Here is a 21,325-nt window from a genome sequence, read left to right on the forward strand (position 1 = left end):
TATAACTATAGACCAAGCACTTAAGAAAACCCAAACGAGACCTCAAAAACATCCCATTCATCTAAATCCAATTTAAAAAAAAAAAAAGATGGAACCCTCTATCATAAAAAAAGTGGTTGTCACTCGGTTCGGATAATTTGTTTATTGGACTAAGAACAATCAACGTAGAGACATCCGGAAAAAAAAAACAATTCGTTTTTTTACCTGGGAAAAGAAAAATGAAGGCTCTTCTATATATAGTTTTGTTGTGTAAATACACACAGATGCTTTTAGACGGTGGTAAAACGAGTGAAATAGCCAAAAATAAAAAACGCAAGCAAAAACAAAAAAAAAAAAAAAAAAAAAGCGATGGTCGACGACGTTTGAACGTGGCGCCACTCGCCTGTGATGTGAGTTTTATATTGTCTTATATGTGGATGGCCGCGCATATGCGGCAAAGCTTACACGCTTTGTTGGAAGGTTCCAATTCCAGCATTTTATGAGGTATAATGAGAGCGATTTAATATATCAAATTATACGTGTGTTATTATAATAATAGAACGGAATTAATGAAACAAAAAAATAATGGAGCCCTAGATAGAATAAAATAAGAAACAGATATTCATTGTAATTCATTAGGGCTTGAATGTTACACGTGTGCATTTCTATGTGATTTCATATGCGTGTGAAATTATACTAACCATGGGAATCGTCTCCTATACACTTCGAATTCACTTAAATATTAAATTCCATCAGCCTATTTGATGAATAAATTCATACGTATCAGCATAATTGTTATTGACTTCTTGATTAAATGATACCTCCCCCCCCCCTTTTAAAATCATAGCAAATGTGTCCTGTATTCCAGTACAAATAAACTGGCAAACACAGCACCGATAGGCTGTGTCACGTATTTCATCTATAGCCTCACAAACTGCACGTCTATTTTTTCTCTAACGTTTTTAATGGCTTTCGTTTGGTGCCAGCTGCCGGTGAGAAATAGCTCGGCTGCGTGGCTCTAATATACCATTATAGACTCATGTAGTACATAAATAGGCATCGGGAGGATGCAGCAAAAAAAAAAAAAAAAAAAAAAGACCAGAGTCTAAAAAAAACGCTGGCGTTTGTGTACATATCGTTTTTTGTTCTTTTTCAGTGGACTTGATGGCTAAAAGGAAGAGACATACAGTCAGCAGAGGCCATAAAGCTATATAGCGCAACTCGGTCGTAAACAATATACATGAGAAATGCAGATCATTAATTCCTCTCTTTTCTCTTTTTTTTCCCCACTTTTTTTATTCTTCTCCTTAAATTTGATTTTTTTTTTCTTTCTGTGTGTGGCAAACCAACTGGCTCACTTGTTTCTTTTCCCCCTTCCATTTCTGTTTTTTTTTTTTGGTGTGTTTTATAGACAGAGGCATGACGACAGACTGACGAGCCTGCTATATAAAATACGTTTGGGTTCATCGACAACGACGCCGTTATTGTTTGGCTGTCGTTATATGGTTTGCAACGGCAGTCGGACGGCCAATTGCCTCGTGAGTTATTTCCCTTTTCTTTTTTTTCTTTCCCGCGCGTCATTCAAATGATACACAACGTCCATTTTCAAAAGGGTATAGAACTATATACAACCACAAAAGGGAGGGCTATTGACGTGAATTTCGTGAACGATGAGTGGCTGTTTTATTGAACAGAAGACCCGAGACAAACCGAACAGAAAATTTCAATCAATTCAGACATGGTGGACGTGGAATGTTTGACATTCAAAAACTGGCTTATGCTGCACAGCCACGCAAACACAAAGTGTGGCTAAATGTTATAATATGCAGCACAATAGCAAACGACGAATTCAAATCATTAAAAATTGTGTTTTTTCTTATATGTACACGGTAAACCGGTTTTGAAAAACAGACAATTAAATCATTGCCCCCCACTCCAAAATGGAAAATGTTTTGAATAATAACTCGAGAAATGCCGAACATTCTGCCCAATTATTAGATTTCTTTATTTATTGCCGATAACAAACGAAACCTGAAAAGCTCAAAAAAAACAAAAAAAAAACAACAACAACTACGCACATGTGAAAATATTTCAATAATAATAATAAAAAACAAAACAAAAAAGAAACAGCTCTCCAAAATGATATAAAGTGGCATGTGAAATGTGGCTGTTACCGGTTATATTTTATTATACATGACTTAGATATGTGTGTGTGTGTCCTGGGCTTTCACTGCCTCCATTTTTTTTTTTCTCTCTTGACGCTTTTTGTGTTTTGTTACCTGCGACTTCCGCACTCAAATCGTCAACTAATGATGGGCATATCCCCTTCGTTTTTCAAATATAAAAAAAAGGGCCCCTTCTGTCCGTTTTTTTCTTTTTCGTTTCTCATGTCTAAATGATCATTCACGACGCCAACGACTATATTCTTATGTTGATATTTTATTTTTCGAACTGTGGCCTATTATTAAGAAGGTAGTCAATGTCAATGAGTGGCGTCGGAAACAACGAGCGGCGCCGCTCTTTAAAAAGAAAAAGAGAGAAACTATGAGGGGAAACTAAAACAAAAGAGGCCCACGACAAACAACAGTTGATGATTATACATATTGAGATGTAAAGAAGAAAATATATTAATATAGATATGGGAGAGAAGCGAAAACTATGTAATAATCGGCTCGTATAACACTCCCATTTTTTTTTTTCCTGGGCGGTTTAAAAAAAAATAATTTTCTATCCCGGATGCATCAGCTTTTCCGGTTTTGGTCCAACGTTCAAGTCGTCCCCCCCCCCCCCCCCCCCCCCTTTAAAAAAAAAAACTTGGAGGGGCAGTGAACCGATAGTAGGTAATATAGAATAATTGAAAAATAGTTTAATATGTCGACTGGTCGATGTCAAATTTCGTATTTAAGGCGTCGGGACGGCAATTTTTGTTTTTCAAATTTATATCCGTGTGGGGTGTGGCCATAGTTGCTTAATGTCACGCATATTTTTGAATATTGACTGAGGCAATCGCGGTGCGTTCAGCAGTTTTCTCTTGTGGCTTCTTTTTTTGCCTTCCAAATCCTCCCCTTTTTTGTTTTCTTTCAAGTTTCTTTCAAAAAGCAAAATTGAAAAGAACTCTTTTTCTAAAATGGCGTTCACGAAACGTTTTGAAATGACAACAGCAGCGAATGTATAAAAGAAAAGAAGAAAAAAAACAAAAACAAGTAGAAATCGTTGGTTGTGTAGGACTATATCGTTGCGGTTCTTTCTTCTTTTTAGACACACATTTATTTGTTTCCTCGTCTTTTTTTTTTTTTTTTTTTTTTTCTTCTTTCTTGTTATGTTAAGTTTCCTCCCTGTTTTTAGCTTCGTTTTTTATCTTCGGGTTTTCCCGGAGCGCCAGCTTTTATTTTTTTTGACTCGTTCACTTGATGATTACATAGTAAGCCTTATGACTGACACAACATGTTTTCGTACCCACCTTTTTCTCAGAAGCACAGGGGGGAGGGAGAAATAATTAGAATCCATCGTATGAGGTACTAGGAAACAAGTGAATAATGCGATAGATTTTCAGGTAAACTTCTATGAAAATCGAACAAGAAAGAAGAAAAAAGATATATCTGTACAAAATACATGAATTAGATTCAAAATTGAACCAGAATCACGAAAACTGTCTTTGTTTTCACGTCTGGGACTTCAGTTTTAGTTTTAGCTCTTAAGCGAATAGAATTTCAAATGTGGCCTCACCATAACCTTTTATGAAAACGTTTTCTAACTAAACTACACCAGCAAGAGAAAAACTAGTATGTCAGCCGGAATCAGTGTACAATTTTGAGTATAATACGTATATTTTCGTTCAATTTTAAGAGATGTCATTTTTTGAAGATTTTGACAAAAATGAGAAGGCTATAGCCTTCCCACTTTTTCATTTTTGACAAAACTTTAAATCTAGTTAAAAATACATGTTTTCGATTCAAAATCAAATGAGAATCATGAAAATTTAGTTCGTTTTTACGTCGGCCCAATAGATTTTAAAAAAATGTAAAAAAACATAGAACAATGTTGACGCGCCAGTACGATACGGCGCAATCGTGCTACATCCAAAAATTCAACATACTTTTTGAACAGCTGCTTTTACGAGAAACTAAATAATTTTACCGAAATCGGCATTCAATTTCGCATATAACGGGTATTTTTGTTATAGAATTCCAAGAGGTTTACTTTTTTCGTACACACTGTTGGGCTTGAATAATAAGCCCGACAAAATAAATAAGCCCGACTCTTTCAACAATTTTCAAAGTTGGCGCGCCAGTACGATATAGCGCAATCCCCAACAGCTTCCGCGCCTTTATTGCTTAGTTATGCAGTTTTATGTATTTATTTTGGGCACTTTTCGGGGAATTCCCTTCCAAATTTTTCGACTTTTTGATGTTATATCCAACATCTATACATATATACTATATAATATACATATAATACATATATAACACATATACTATACATGATTTACATTCAAAATTTAACGAGGGTCACGGAAAACGACTTAGTTTTTACCTAGGATTAATAGTTTTTAAGCTATAACAAAAAACATAGATCACAAGTGCGTGCGCTACAATCATTTAAATCGCGTTTTCCCAGACAACTGCATAACTAAAAGGAAAACTGATACGGTCAGTCGGCTTCAGCGTTCAATTTTGAACATAGAGCATACTGTTTTATTGAATTTCAGGAGATATCCATTTTTCCAAGATTTTGACAGAAATGAGAAGGCTATAGCCTTCCCACTTTTTGCATTTTTGACAAAATTTTAAATCTAGCTTAAAATACACGTATTCCATTCAAAATTAAACGAGGATCACGAATATCACCATTGTTTTAACATACGAATCAAAGATAACCGTCAAATTTCATGTGAAATAGAGAGAGGGGTGTCACAAGGGCGAGGGTGAACCCATTGTGACGTACGGGGTGCCTCGCCAAACAACCTGAGCTTTTTCAAGTTCGAATCATCCAAATGAGAAAAGAAATAGATTCTAAAAATTTAAAATTGAGACTTTGTTTTTATTAATTGTGTTACCAGACTAGCGCCACCTAGACAGTTTAAAGCGAACCCGATTTGAAGATTTCGCTTGCGTCACTTCGTGTCGCAATCAACACAAAAATCGTTCCCTTTTTGAATTGTATTGAAAAAAAAAAAACAAAGACAAAGCGGAAGGTTTTACGACAAGCGCAAAAAAGCGGCCCATCATTGCTCAATAAGGAAAAATAAGGTATCAGTTTACCTGATAACCTAATTAGTCTAAGCCCTTCCAAACCTCTTTTTTTTCTGTTGTTCAATCCCTCCTTTCGTATTTTTCCTAGTTCTATTATTTATTTTTTTTCAAAACTCTATTCTTCTTTCCTATTCTTTTTTTTTCCAATTCTCTCTTTCTCCTAAATGTCACCCTATAGCTTGTTTAGTTTATCCCGCATCTTTTTGTCGCAGTTTTTCTATTTCTCTCCCCTTTTCAACGCCCGTGTTTACGTAATCCAATAGACGTAGACCGAAAAAATGGAAAGCTTCTTATTGACTCAACATCTCCACTTTAAACATACAAGCCAGCTCTCTATCGTTGTAGACCGAGTCCAAATAGCTCAATGCTCGTTCTGGCATGATCAAAAAAAAAAAAAAAAAAATGGTTCTGGAACAAACAAAAAAAAAACCATTCCATCCAGTCTTTCCAAACCTCCTGCCCCCCAACCTTTTTTGGAAAAAAAAAAAAAAAAAGAATCCCTCCAGTCGCAAACGATCTCTATCCGTCAGTGACGCCATTGTGCGTGTTTTTCTTTGCTGCATGCGCGCGCGCCTTTCACTATATAAATCCCCACATCAAATCGTCGCATTTCCGACAGGAAAAAAAAAAGAAAAAACCTGTCGTTCTTTTCCTCCCTCCTCCCCCTCCCCCCCTTGGAGAGAGAGAGAGAGAAAAAAAAGGGAAGTAACACCTGTCCTTATTTTGACACAGCTCTCTTTCTATCGTACATTTTTTTTTTTTTTTTTTTCAGATTTTGTGATTTGCTACCTACTGGGCAGCCTGTAAGGTGCTAGGTCCAGGGTTAGAAAAAAAAAAATATTCACGCCCGGCTGAGCCTTGTCTGTCCGCCCCCCTCTAGTTTTTATACGTGTATCCCCCCCCCCCCCCCCTATACACCTTGGCAGAAGCTCTGAATAGATTTGGGAATGTATAGTGTTTCCTTATGGTGATGCTTATACACAAATGCTAATTAGGCAAACGTTGACGTGTTGACAGTCGTGTAACGTACAGCTCAAAAAAAAAAAAAAAGAGGAAGTTAGTCATCATCACTGGAAGACAAAATAAAATCGCAATATTTTCTTATTTAATTATTTTAAATTTAGGAGGGGGACGCGTCTGTCAACTGTTGACGTCGAATCATTCGTGCTGCTTACGTATACACCTGATTGTTATGAAATGTTTCCTGGTCTGTCACTCCAACAATGTCCAGAAGTTCCGTGAGAAAATCATGTTCTCGTGTTTTATGTGTTATAGATGTACATATGAATCTCGTTTGTACAGGCCTGGGACAACGTAAAAATGAAATCGTCTTCCATATTTCACTGGAATAATATGGAAACCGGACGAGTTCGTACAGCAATTTGTATTTCCTTTTTTGATATTTGTCGTGTTATCCATCTTCCCTTCAAATCAAGGAAATGTTTTCTTTTAAATTTCTAATGGAAATGATGTCGTCATTTGCTGTCCGATTTCCTGCGGTTGCGGGGCTGTTGAGACATCGATCGTTTCCCTAAATTTTAGGAAATAAAAACGGACACGGAAAAGCGCATTTCTATTGTAGACACAACAGAGTACTTTGAATTCAAAACAATTCCACGTATATATCGTTCTGTTAGCGACATAAACCGCAAGGACCAGGTGAAATAGAAATAAAATGTTACGTTATCGGTCAACGTTGACGTGAACATTCGTCTCCGTTGATTCCCTTTTGTGGTTATCCCCCCCTCACGGCCTCGTTCGCTTTGATGCGGGATCTCATTTTCTCCAACGGCTATCATTTCCGGCTTCATTTGAATCCACACACCGCGGGTACGTAACACGTATAACAAGAAACAGGTGGAAATTTATTTTCTTCATTTCATATTTTTTGACATCTTCAAAGACAACGAGGTTTGGTGGCGTTGGCGTGTGACGCTTCGATGTCAAGTACACCGAGTTGTTGATGTCTTGTCTTCTCTTATTTTGATGACATTTCCTTAGCCACCTTTTTCCTGTTGTTAAAAAAAGAAAGAAAAACTTTGGCCGCTGATGACGATTGTGTGTAATCATTTGTCAAGGTAGACGTCAACTCTATATAGGACGGATGGGCTGTTATTAACGCGTATAGGTCGCATAGCGGGGTGGGGAAATGCTCGACTTGTATAATTTGAATGTAAAATTCATCAGAGGAATGAGTCGACAGTCGTTCGTGAATGATGAGATATGGATAATAAGGCAAAGCCTCTAACACGAAAATGTGATTGCCGACGTATGTGCGCATAACAATCATCTACTAGATAATAGCGTGACTGCATTGCATTGGCTTTCTCGTGTTTGTCAAGTCTTTACAATTCAGCCAAAATTGTGTGTGTGTGTGTGTGTGTGTGTGTGTGTGTGTGTGTGTGTGTGTGTGTGTGGAAGCGGACGTCACATCCACAGTAAATCTATACCCTAAAACACATACACACACGCCAATTTCCCACTATAATCCTGTTTCGGGGCGTGGTCAATAGACGCATCCAGTGTTTAAATATTCACTTTCAAAAAACGAACATTGTAAATGAATAAATCATTTATTTTATTTTTCAGAAAAAATTTGAGTGCATCATTTTGCCAACGTCATACAATAAACCCTGCGTTTATTTTACGATGTACCTGTGAATTAAAAAAAAAAAAAAAAAAGTGTTGGCTATTATCGTCTGACCGGAAATCGATCGGTTTCACCGCGTCCTCTCGTTGATTGAATCAAAACGATTTAAAACAAACATCTACCCGCATGTTTCCGTTTCCATCCCTTTCGAAGCAAAACTATATGACAGGAAAAAAGATTGGATTTCAAAGAGCAAACAAACCCCTGGCGTTCGTAACACGCCCAGTTTTATCGGAGCTGTTATTGGATATTCGCAACGACCTTTTGCGTCCAATCTCTTGCGCTTTTTTTGCGTGTCAGCGCGTGAGAAACCGTTTCATTTTTCACGCGGATTTTTTTTTTTTCGCTTACTCCGACAACGAGGAAAACGCACACGTTTCGCCCTTTTAATACTTTACTTCCTGATTCAACTCTCTACGTTTCCCTGAAAAAAAGGAGGGAGGATTGTCCGTGACCGTTAGTCTTTTGAAAATAGACAGAGCTGTGCATAGTTATAATACTTATTGTCTCTGTTTCCCCCAGTACGGAAACAGACGCTGTATAACACATTACTTCCTCTCTTAAATAATAGCCAATTTTCCAAAAAAAAAAAGGGGGAATTACTTACTGCGATTGAAAAAAAAAAAGAAGAAGAAGAATCTCGACACGGATTTGATGTGCGTGGTTATAGCCTTTCTTTCTTTTTTTTTTTTTTTTGCATCAAATATTATACCTGCAGCGAAAATTTATGTTTCGTTTTATCTCTCTTATTATATTATCCGTGAATGACAGTAGCCCACAGTTGTTTTTTTTTTTGTTGTTGTTGTATTATGACCAGGTGATAAACCCCACTCAATACCGGACGTCCGATAATACGCCATGACGCCTTTTCAGTTCCAAAAGGGGGGAGAAAAAAAATGAAATGGCTGATGCAACTGCTGACCATCACGATAGGGCGGCTCTTGTATATAACACAGTCCATCAGAGTTTAGAATAAAAAAGCGCGTACGTACAACCCACTGATTTTTGTGTTACGGTTCATGTTGAGAGCGAAGAGCGGGGGGGGGGACTATTGTTGGCGGTGCCGGGCTGTCACACATTCATGTAACAATCTCGTTCTTTTTTTAAAATTATTATTATCCATCCCCTTTCTGTTCTTTTAATATTATTATTTGGGCAGCAGGTGCGTGTGTATGCCACACGGATGGGGGAGTTTAAAGGACAGGAGGACCCCAACCCCCCTACCACACACCCAATTTGTGTATAGCTACTGTATATAAGCTGAACGATAATCACGGGAAGTCTAAAACCCCAGTGATTTTTCAATCCGTGTTCTTCTATGCCCAACTCCTGCTGTTGTAATAACAAACTGGGGACGCAATTAAAATAGAGGAATCGCTTCACCTGTGTTATGTAACTAAACATCTACGGTGATACAGGTTTCAAAATGGAGAATGTCTTGCAAAGCAGTTTCTTCTTTTAAATTAAATACAAAATTGGCGCCATTAAAAAAAAACAACACATTTTTGGTTAGATGTGGTGATATCGGTAGTTATGACGTGATTGACTCACGATGAGTCACGACCATGTACCACCTGACGTCGTATTATTAGATTTGTCAACTCAATTCCAAACTCTTTCGTTCGCATGGGCTATATAGCATCTACGATGATACTCGTATATACACATATATCCACACATTTTTGTTAATCATCAACTTTACCCCATTCGTCCCCGCGCCATAAACGCGTTTCTATTTTCCCTTCTTTCTGTCACTAAATTATACACGCGCATCTCCTACATTAAACTAGAAATAATAATCACCCCTTCAACCCATCATCCCATCAGAAAAAAAGTTATGTCGTTACACAAAAAAAAAGGACATCATCAGCGACGATGACGCGTCACTAAAAATCAACCGAGAACACGGAGCACAGCCATTTCACATGTTATTTACCTTTAACTTTCTCCCCCCCCCCCACCGCCTTTTCTTACGGCAGGATGAGTATGTATAATCAAATGATACATATATATATACTGTATATATATATATGTTTCTCATCGTGATTATTATTTGATTGTGTGTGTGTGTGGCACGTCCTTTTTTCTTTTTCATGTTTGATGGCGTCAACCAACGGAGAGAGTGTCACTTGATGGCGACTTGCCCGCGCATTACACACGTTCCACACGAAAATAACAACTTATTGCCGATACGTCACATATACGTATTATACAGTTGATGAGTCTACGTGAAGCTCATCATCTCGTCAAGTTTTGATTTTTAGTGGCTGGCAATCCAGAAAAGTAATGGCATCGAAGCTGAATGTGTGTGTGTGTTCTATATGCTAGGTGATAGAAACAAAGTTTGAATTTGGCGCGTTTCGATAGAAGTTTGGACGAGCTTGGTGCCTTGGTGTTGCCAAACCCATCGTGAAACATCACGCGTGTTAATTAAGAAGTCACGAGCCGTATAAATGAATTCACCTTATTCTAATGCTGTTATTTATTGAAATTCAAAGTGTCTCACTTTTAATGTTCAAAAATTTCGAATCAGTTGGCGCTAAATTTGAAAATAAATAAAAATAAATACCGAAGATAGCGGAGCTGTACTTTCCCCGCAGTCACGGTATAGATTATGATAATAAAAAAAAAAGACAAGGAAGACGAAAGATCTGAATAAATTTCGAATTTTACCGAGAAAAATGAAATTAAATGAACATCAGCTGTTTCTCCTCTCGCTTTTCAGCTGTGTTGTATAGATACTACACCGTCTTTACCTGCGTGATGTTATGTGCTGGACGGCGAAGGGAAAACCTCTGTCTTTTGTTTCTTTCCCTCCTCCTAAACAATCGTATTTTTCTTTTTTTTAGGGATGCTGGAGATAGTTGCAAAGAGCCCCGTTAGCATTAAAAATAAAAAAAAACGAAACCCAAAAGCTTCCGCGTATAAGTAAATGATAGGGTGTGTTGTTATTCGAATTGTATATGTTAAAAAAAAAAAAAAAAAAGAATTAAAAACAAAAAGGTCAGATTTTATATTTTTCCTTAAAAACTCTCTGCATCCATGTCGGCTTTTAAAAACAAAACAAAAAAAAAAAAAAAAATTGGCTTGAGGCCAGGCAGAAGCCGAACGATTTCTTTTTCCGGGGGAACGAAGAAGAAGAAGAAGAAGAGGGGAGTATTTTTTGTTTTCCATGGTGGGTTTTTAATTCGAAGTTCCATCACATGATATGATGATGATGGCCAGCGCACGGGGTAGAAATGGCTGACCCACAAGAATACGGAGAGGGAGAAGAAATTCAAAAATCTTCGGCGAGCAGCTTCAGCGGTCATTAAAAATCGCTTAACCTCTCGTTCCCGCCCGCTTCAACGTCCATTGCCTTTCTTTCTTTCTTGTTGTTGTTGTTGTTCTCCCTGATGGTGTGTGTTGTATATACTTCGGACCGGCCCACTCGTTTGGGGGCCGCCAGCAGCATCAAAACTATTACCCAACCAGCAGAATAACATAACACGTACATATAACAGCAGTCGCATGTCCATAATGTTACATGTTGGATATTTCCCTTTTCTTTTTCTTTTTTTTTTTTTTTTTTCAAAAGAGAGATAGACACACGCGGACGGTGCGCCGGACCGAAGAGGGAGGCCCCATGAAAAAAAAAAAAAAAAGAAATACATTTTTTTTTTAAAGTTAAAAATGACGGCCCGCTGATGGCTGCCGATGGCTGCGCGCGTTCCATTCTGATGATGGCCCATTATTATTTTTTTTTTTTGTGAAAACCTTCAAAGGTTGAATTATTTTTTTTTTTTAATATTTATATCGAAATAAATTCTCGTTTCTGTTGTGGACTTTCGACAACAGCAATATTAGCGCGTAGTATTTTTAAAAATTTGGTTTTGTTTTTTAATATTTCAGCGCACGCAAATGAAATGTTTTGTGTTTTTTTTTTCAAATGAAGCGCTCGTAATTCAACCGCAACAGTTTCACAGGAATATTGTAACGATAAATTCAGTTCCATAATGGCGAACATCCAACGCACTAAAACACGCACATCAAACCGTTTTTTTTTTTTTTGTTCGGTTATAATGACGCGCATTTTGGGGCGCCATTCACGTCTGCCATTTGATTGAGCGAATGAGATCAAACTGGAACTAATACGAATGCACTAAACCCAAATTTTTTCCAGCAAACTTTTGATGGCCAAACCCTTGGAAAATGTTTCAAGCTACTCCTATAATATGAGAGGAAGATCGCAATGACGCGCGCCATCACAATCTCTTTCCAAAAAATTGTTTAAATTGGTCAGGGAATGAAGAATAATCAAAAGCCATTAGTGAGGCAGGGCTTCACAAGGGGGGGGGGGTTGATTTAGTCACGCGGGAATAAGTGACCATCCTTTCGTATGGGACCGTAACTACGCGCACTGTGATTACACACACACACACACACAGACGTAGATAACTGAACTCCATGCGTACATACATACAAAAAAAAAATTAAATGCACATCGCATCCCCCCCCCCCCCCTCGTACCCCAAACCTGTCATTACTTAGCCAGTAATCTGTGTCAAACGTTTCGTGCTCAAGAGAGAGAGGAGCTCCGGAGGCGCTTTATACTCAACCGTATATCTTTTTGAAAAAAAAAAAAAAAAAGAAGACGCGCGCGTCACTTTGAATTTAGCGCCACGCCTACTTTTCTTATCTGATCCATCTCTTAAAAAAAAAAAAAAAAATCTTTCAGCCCTCCAACGATTTTTTGTTGTTGTTTAGCTTCTTCAGTTCTCTTCTCCATCATATTCCTCCGCCTCCTTTCGGATGGCCTCACGGAAAAAAAACCAGAGGCTCCTGGTGATGTACAGTAGCTCCCTCTGTTTTCGTTTTTCTTTTACATGTTTCGTTTTTTTTTTTTCTGTGTGCATCGTCCTCTCGTTGAAGAAGAAAAATAAATGTTAGAAGGTTAACATACATCACCAGAGGGCGATGCCAGAAGCGCCAGCAGCCTCCCCTTTCATCGTACTGAAAAAGAAAAAAAAACAGCAGCCGCAAAGACTTCAAAAAGAAAAATATGATTTTAAAAAATCTTATTGAATGGATCATGCGCGCTAGCTCCTTGCATTTATTGCATTCGATGCTCCTCCTCGACGATATAATTATTACGTTCATCTATTCATAATGGATCTGCTTTCTCTTGGGCTTCTGCTTTTTTTTTTTTAAATATATTTTTTGTTCTTTTAGATTAGAGAATAAAAGAGGCCCTCTGTCCATCTTTTGTCTATTATAATTATTCACAAAAGAAACAGAGAGAGAGGGGAAAAAAAAAAACAACATGAGAGGCTAAAGCCAAAAGGTATAAGGGGGGCGAGTTTTGATTGTGATTCAATCACAATTATGGGGAGGCATAGACTTTATTATCGTTATCATCTCATTCTTGATTCCTGAGAGGGTGGAAGTTTCGAATCGCAGTTGTTGTTGGGTGTCTTTTTTTTTTTTTCTTTTTCAAGAGGGGCATTTGTACATAACCACCGAATGCCGTGTCGATTAAGGGCGTGGCTGTTCTGCATCTACAGCCTCGTGTGTCTGTGTGTGTGTGTGTCTGTGCATACAAAAACGCAAAACGACAACATCGAACGGGGCCAATCCTTCGCCAGTGTACAAACAGGCCAAATCGAAAACTGGCCTTTTATTTCAAACTGGAAAATGTTGAAATTCTTAAAATTTCAACAACAACAAAAAAAAAAAAAAAAATGAAATGTGAAAGGCATTTCTTTTTTTTTTAAACGCTCTTGGCGATGGCATTCCATGTGTCGTTCAGGTTAAATAGACGTGTCACCTCGAGCGAGCGTGTTTTTCATTTTTCAAAATAAATCTGCCCTGCACACAGACAAACACACGCACACACACACGCAAAAGAAAAATATGCAGGTAGAATACATTTTTGTAATATTTAATAATGTACCAGCATGTGCTCATCTTCAGTGTTCAAATTACCATATCATAAAACGGACCGAATTTTCTTATACGCATCCTATCAAAATGTTGTTTTTATTTCCCCCTGTTTTTTTTTGTGTGTGTGTGTTCCCGATGTTCCTTTCGCCAATTGCGCAACAGTTTAATTATGCAACAATGTTTTTTTTTTTTTCACAAAAAAAAAAAAATTATGGCCGTCCATATTTATACGATTGCCTTCCAGCAACAAAGAGACTGGACTATTTAAAACCAAAAAAAAAAAAAAAAAAAAAAAATGGTGTGTGATTGCAAAGTTATCGTATATCCTTCTCTGCCTTTCTAATTTTCTTTATTCTGCCTCCCCTCGTCTAAATTAGAAAAAAAATTTCACGGACAGATGGATGCCGGCCACTGATGGTGGTCCTTTCCAAAATATCAAAGAATAAAAAGGGGAGGTGACGGACCACGGGAAAAAAAAAATGGCTACAGGGCTCTTTCTATATAATTTTTCAAATATCGCGCCAAGCATTAATCACCAGCTACTAGATATATATATATATATAAGGCTATCCGCTTTTTTTTTTTTTTCGTTGGCTATAGACATTGTCGAATTTAAATATTAACCGGTCCCTGCGTTGAATGATGTTTTCTATAACAGCTCCTCATCATCTCCGCTTTCCCGCTTGCCCGAATAAAAAGAAGAAAAAAAAAAAACCATTGTTGTTTTGTTTTTTGATCCTTCATCTGTTGATAATTATAGACGTGTACCTCATGCAGCCAGCATTCTACTTCGTATAATGTGCGTTTAAATTTTCGAAGAAAGAAAACGCGTTCTATCAATTCCCCCTTTTTGTTATTTATTTTCATATTGAAAACAGCTACAATGTATTGCACAGTACAGTATACACATATACGAAATAAATCCAGAAGCTCACGATCGTCATATTATTGTTTTGGTAACGTGTTATTATTATTATTATTTTTTTGGGGGCGAAAGAAAGATGAGCTAAAAAACGGAAGGGCGATAGTTTTGTTTTTCTGATTATTCCCCTTCGAGGTTGTTCTTTGTTGATGTCGTGTCTCGAAAATTTTTCGCTTCCGCGGCTTGCCTTTTTTTTTATTTTATTTTTTTTTCCTGATGAATATAAAACCCATCACTTATATTTTATGTGGATACGTCCATCCCGTAACAGTAGCGCCCCCTCTTTATCCTCACAAGTCGGGGCCATTTCCTTGAAATGAATAAAAAACAAAACGGAACGAGTTGAATCGAAAGAATTCTCATCGTCGTAAAACAGGTTGATGAAATGAAATGCGAATCACGTCATTATGCGTCACGATGCATCTCTGGCGCGTTTGCTATATATATACTATACACATCACTATAGTATTAAATTTTTTTTTTTTATAGATAAGGAAAAGAAGATGACACAACGGGTGGTTAATTATAATTTTCCTTTTACACCCATACGTCTAGAATTAAATTTGATTCTCATTTTGAAAGTTGACGTAAAAAGGTGGTCTTATAAAGAATTCTTTTTAAAAGGAAACGTTTTTTTATTGACCAGTTGTTAATTCTCAATCTTTTTTTTTTTTCCTCTTCTAATTCCGATGCGTTAAAAAGTGAGACACGAATGTCTTCGGATGCCTCGTCTTCCTTTTGTGAGACGTTGGCAACTAGAAGCAAAACGCACATAAAAAACGAGATGTACAGACGATGGGATTTAAAGTTTTATGGCTGAGGGGAGACATGCAACGGTGGCAATAAAAGAAAATACACTTAGGTTAGGCGAGGTTATAGAGTCCGATCGGCAGAAAAGTAAAATGAAGGAAACGACCCGAATCATCACACGGCCGCACATCAAAAAGAGAGAAGATGATCTTTCGTTTTGCCCTTCGCTGATCTGCAATGGAAATTCCGAGAAAGAGAGGGAGAGAGAGAGAGAAATTGCCGGGTCATTTGTTCATTTCACTATCCGTTTGGCTCATTTATTCCAGTCGACGTCGACACAAAAATCAACACACAGCTCTTTTTATTAGCAGCCAACAAAATAAATAATAATAATAAAAAAAAGCTCATCCATCTCATCTTTGACGATGGCAATAGAACACAAAAGCCCGAGCGTGATGCATTACAGAGAAATAGAAAGATTTTCCTTTTAAATGAATACACACAGATAAACAGAAGAATAACGTGTGTATACAATATATATATATATATATATATAGCCTATGAATAATTGATTATATATGTAGATTTATAAAAAAAAAAACTAAAAAAAAAACCTTTGCTTGTTGTGTTGTGCGATGTGCCATCGTTGTGCTGACCAATGTCTACAAACATTGATCACCGAAAGTTTTGTGGCGTGTGCTGGGCGCTTCTATTTTCTTGATGCCTATATATTACGCAGTCTGATGGTCGGGGCACACCATGTGCACAAAAGAGAGTTCTCCATCATCGGTAAGAAGGCAGGAGGTAATCGAATCAAAGATAACGATACTCGTGTACAGCCGTTACATGCGTTCAACGTATATAGATAACTCAGAGGAGCAGAATAGAGACACGAGCATATAAATCACGTTGTCATTTCGTGCAATGGTCTACACATCACCAACTGATGGGCGCCAGTCTGTTTTCTGTATTCTATTATGATGATAAGAAGTGGGGAAATAAAACAAAAAACCAAAAAAAAAAGGGATAGGATTGAGCAGCACGCTTTGTTTTGAGAGAGAGGGGGGGGGGGGGGGTTGATATACCTCGGTTACTAGGTACTTGAAAAACCAAACAATAATGTATGCATTTACAGAGTTTTTTTGTTTTTTTTTAACGATGGCCGTGATTTGGAACTGGCTCAGCACAAAAAGAAGGGGAGACATTTGAAATGAATAAAAAATGTGGCAACAGGACATCGATGGTCCATCGTAACAGAAATGGAAATTGAAATGTGGCTATACAAAAGAAACAGAGATGAGATATGGAAATACAGAGGTGATCACCTGCTGTCGTTCTCATCATAATCGCAAAAAATGTCTCGTTTTTTTTGTTTTTTTTTTCTACATACACAAGTATAGATCGGGTTAGAAAACAAATGAGTCGATAGAGCATTGGGAACGCTATAGGCTTCTTTTGTCATTGTACCACAACTGTTCCATCTTCATCGGAACGCAAGTGATTTAGGAGCAACGAGACTTTGAATGCGAATAACTCAAACACGACAGGCCTCAAATAAAAATGAAATAGATTTTCGTGATCGTCGTTCAATGTTGGATAAGAGTCGTATATTCTTTATAAATACTGTATATCTAAATTTTTAAAAATAAATAAATAATACGAAAAAGTCGGGCTTATTTTGTTGGGCTTATTTTTGAAACCCGATTTTTTTTTTATTTTTAAATTTTGACTTGCTATTCGATAAAACCTAACCTGTTATAACCTATTTCGAACGCTGATTCTGAACAAAATATTAGTTCTCCTCTAAATTGCGTAGATTTTGAATTAAAAACGGTATATCAAGGTGTCTTTTACTGCAACCCACGTTCAATTTGAACAACTTATCACCTATTAAATCTCAGGTGAGTGAAACATGGTTGATTATCACTACATGAAGTTCCAGAATCTCCGCCAAATCCATGAAAAAAAAGGGTCAAATGGCGTATACCTGATCGATATTGCACAGATCGAAATGACTTCGCTCGGCTTAACACGCCCACCGAAAAGCCGCATTTCGTCTTATATAAGATTTTATTTCTACATACTAACATAGCACAGATAAAAAAAAAAAAAAAGAAGGAAACGACCACTGCGTTCCATCGAAATGCCCATTAGCATTGCTTTTATTGAGCCAGTGGTGCAGAAGATGGTCGTAAGATCCGAACGCCTTAAGTCTCTTTCTCTCTCTTTCCATCACTATAGCCAAAGAAACGAATAGATGATGATGAGATGCGGGTATACACACAACATCGCCTAACCAAAAAAAAAAAAATATATATATATATATATGATAGAAAAAGAATATTAACGACTGTGAAAAAAAAACAAAAAAAAAAAAAAACATTTCGGCTTCATCTGATTGTGGTCATCAGCCCGATCATAATTGGTTCTGATGGACAATAACCCGATTTCTCGCTGTAGTGCCCCAAAACCCGCCCTATATAGTATATATAAAGCGTCTAATCCATCTAGAAAGCTCTTCTCCCCTCTTTTCTCTCTCTCTCTCTCTCTCTCTCCATTATGGCATATAAGAACTAATAGAACAACAGTAGCTCCAGTCGTCCATATACACACGAACACCCCGCCCCGTGGCTTTTAACAACTTATGGACACAAAGTTTTTGGCATATAGCCCTTCCCTTTTTTTTATATATATATATACACGGGGGCTTTTCGACTGCACACTGCACTTTTATTTCTTTTCTTTTTTCCCTACTCTCCTTATATACACATACGCATGGCCTGATAAAGAGCCCCGCCGCGCCCCGGCCATTACCCACAAAAAGGGGGGCGAGTTGGGGTTTTTAAAGGGAAAAAAATTCTGAACGAGAAAAGAGGCTGTCAGTCATTATAGGTCTCTCCTCTCTCTCTCTTTATAACTCGACACGCCGACTCTCCTTCTTTTATATAGGCGTTGCTGTTATTATTCACAAACGTCTATGGCAAGTTTTTCCCTGTGTATATATTCCAAGAGTTATAGACAGCCGAGAGAGCGCACTGTATTCATCTAAAGTGCCCCAATCGAGAGAGAAGTGGAGGGCTATATATGCTTTCAATTCCCTCCTCTTCCATCAGAAGAGGGAGAGGAGAGCCACACAGTGGCGTGATGCGATTCGTCGCGTTTCGCCCGTCAACACAGTCGGCCGAGCAAAGGCGACAAATGTTTGAATAATAGACGTCAGCAAGGCACAAGAAAAAAGAAAGAAGATCGGCACTATGTGTATGTATATATATATATACCCACATGCAGTCAATTTCTTTTTTGAGCGGTGGGGAGGGTTGTAGCAATTTGCATCTGTTTATGCAACATCAAATGTAAAAAAGGAAGGCGCATTCTCTGATGTGGCGAAAAGAGTGTTTAGTCAAGTGGCAGCATTCGTGATGGAGAATTGGTGTTAGGATGAATGTTGGCTTTTATTTTTTTATTTTTTTATTTTTTTTTTTAGAAAAGGGAGGAAGCCAAAACAAATGTATTCAGGTCACTAAATTTCCGAGGCTTTGCATATCAAGATCAATGGGAAATATGAGCATTTTTTCGTTCCCATAATAAAAACGTGTTTAAAGGTCATTCCTATATCTAACGTGAAGAGAAGTGAAAAGGGAAAATTGCAGATTGATGCTCGAAAAACGAAGAGCTGCTACGTCAGCGATCAAAATTCAATCAGCCGTCATTACCTATTGGATATATATATATAAGCGCACGATCATTATCATATCTATGGGAGGTACCTTCTATAGCGCAGCTGACAGCATCACGTGGGGTTGGTATTCGTTCAAGTGCACATAAGTCCACGGATTTCTGCGTGTAAAAAGATTTGTTGGCTCGGAAATCATTCGAATTTTCTACTTCGCCCTCTGCTTCGCTCTCTTTATTTTCTTTCAGGGTTTGTCTATTTAATTATGCGAGTCTAGATGGAACTTGATTTCAATTTTCTTTTATAGCGTGTGCCATTGTGTACCTTTTTCTCTATCGGGAGCATATAAATTAAAATGCGGAGGCAGGTTTATTTATATGTAGACGTGAATGTTAAATTACATTTATCTTTGGCTGTGTGGCGGTTCGATCTGTTCCGTTTTATTGGAAACACGCCTTCCTCCCTTTTATACAACGGAGGGGGGGCATACATTCTCCGCAAAATTCTCGGTTGAACGAATTGATCTACATCCCTCATATATATTTTCACGAATGACGTCCATGACCGAATTACAAAACATCCTGTTTCGTACGTGGCAGTGTATAGAATGATCTCATTCATCATTCACAAACTATTAAGAACACCTATAATCTTTAACAGCCAGTAAGCCAACAACAAATAACATCTAAATTGGATAAGATGACGTGCAAAAAAAAAAAAGAAAAGAAAAGAAACAGCTTGAAATTTCGTAAATGGGTTGATGCTTTTCAAATATAAAGTCTCTTCTATATCAAAAATGATATATCAAAAGGAGGCCAATCGAGTATAGCATCTGCTGATGTTATGGGCGCAGACAAGATGATCCGCTAATTCGAGTGGAAACCCCCTTTTTCTTTTGCTCTACCTCACAAAAAGGGGAACAACAACTGTCCCTCTTTAAAAAAAAAAAAAAATTTACACTCATTGTCGTCCCTTTCTACAAACAGATGGATGGATTAAGAATCACAGTATTTGTATTTACAACGGTTGAACGGTGAAACAGAACAGAAGGCGATGTCTCCATTGATTTGTGTACTTACATTTGCTTGTCGATAACCCCATAGAGGGGCAAATAAAAAGACGATCTAATGTCTACACACAAACATCCCATAAAAGAAAACTAGGGAGGCTGAAAGTGCGGCTTATTGATCGTTGATTCACACACACACATGTGTCTGTGTGTGTATCAAAGCCTAAAATCATCAAGCGATCAGCAGGGCCTGTATTGTCCCACACGGGATGACAGCAGAGAGTGAGATCTAGATCGTGTGTTTTTCGCTTGTGATCTACGTACATTAATCCCCCGTAACTATCCGTTGGTGTTGTAACAAAATAGACACAAGGGTGAGGTAAAGGGGTGAGCAAAAACACGGAGCCCCCTTATTTCCTGTCATTGAATAGATGATTAGATGTAATACAACCGCACTTTGTGTACGTACCCTCATTACACGTATAGATTTGTGTGTGTGTGTGTGTGTGAGCTGATTACGCATCGATTCACGTCGAAAGCGCCAGCCCTCACATGACGTGTCAATTTGATTGTCCCTCTCTTTGGGCAGAAAGTTTTTGCTAAACAAATGAATTTTGGAGACGGCGTGTATTCATTTTTTTTTTTGTGACCACTGAACTAGTACACATACCGTACTGTAAATTGCTTGTATGTAACGACACACACGTGAGAAACGGTTCAGCAGTCTAAGAAGAGTATATAGGTGTATATTCAATGTCGTTGAAAAGGCTTAAAAAAAAAGATCAAGTCTATATTTATAAAGCATGCCTGTCATCTCACGAAGAGCAATGATGTTCGCACGCATACGCCAGAAATCTAAAGAAAAAAGACCCCCCCCCTTTTTTTTTATCTTTATTTAAAAAAAAAATTCATAATGAATAAGTCGCTTTGTGCTCCTGTCACTGAGATGTTTAAGAAATTTTCTTTTTTTTTTTCTCTCTTTTTTTTTTTTTTTTTTGCTGTTCAAAACGATGGAGACGTTGAACTGCCTTCTAATAGAGTGGGGCTCTTCGTTTTCTTTCCCTTCGCTGTTTGTGCACTAGACGTAGAGGGGATTTTCATGTCGCCACGACGTATAACTTTTTATTGTCCACCATGTTTCACCCGCCTACCCTTTTAAATATGATGG

Source organism: Daphnia carinata, chromosome 9, assembly GCF_022539665.2.
Source record: "Daphnia carinata strain CSIRO-1 chromosome 9, CSIRO_AGI_Dcar_HiC_V3, whole genome shotgun sequence".
Lineage (NCBI taxonomy): Eukaryota > Metazoa > Arthropoda > Branchiopoda > Diplostraca > Daphniidae > Daphnia > Daphnia carinata.